Here is a 705-nt window from a genome sequence, read left to right as displayed (position 1 = left end):
AGATAATGAAAGACAAACAAAATTAGGAGAAAGTATTAACTAAGCACATACCTCATAAAGGTCTTGTATCCAGAATACAAAAAGAACTCATATAAGTTAATAAAAAATAACCAAGCTTTTTAAATGGACAAAAGACATGAGCAGACTTTCTGCCAAAGATTTACAAATGGCTAATAAGCACATGAAAATATGCTTAACATCATCAGTCATTAGGGAAATGTAAATTTAAACCACAATGAGATACCATTTTGTGCTCAATAGAGTGCAAGTAAGGCAGACAATTCCAAATGTCAGTGAGAATATAAAGAAATGGGGAGCACCTGAGTGGCTCAGTCGTTAAGTCCTGATCTTCTGCTCAGGTCATGATCCCAGATCCTGGGATTGAGCCCCGCATTGGGCTCCCTGCTCCGTGGGAAGCCTGCTTCTCCCTCTCCCACTCCCCCTGCTTGTGTTCCCTCTTTCGCTGTGTCTCTCTCTGTCAAATAAACAAATAAAATCTTTAAAAAAGAAAAAAGAATATAGAGAAACGGGAACCTTTATCAGATGGTGTTGGGAATGTAAATGGGCATTTTGAAAACAGTTTGGCAGTTCATCAAAATGTTAAACATAAAATTACCATACAACCCAGCAATTCCACTCCTAGGTACCTATTCAAGAGAAATGAAACCCATGTCCACATAATGACTTGCATAGAAATACTCACTG

Source organism: Leptonychotes weddellii, chromosome X, assembly GCF_054177405.1.
Source record: "Leptonychotes weddellii isolate Sample4059 chromosome X, ASM5417740v2, whole genome shotgun sequence".
NCBI classification, from domain to species: domain Eukaryota; kingdom Metazoa; phylum Chordata; class Mammalia; order Carnivora; family Phocidae; genus Leptonychotes; species Leptonychotes weddellii.
The sequence above is the reverse complement of the archived record's forward strand: the minus strand, read 5'-3'. Positions refer to the sequence as shown.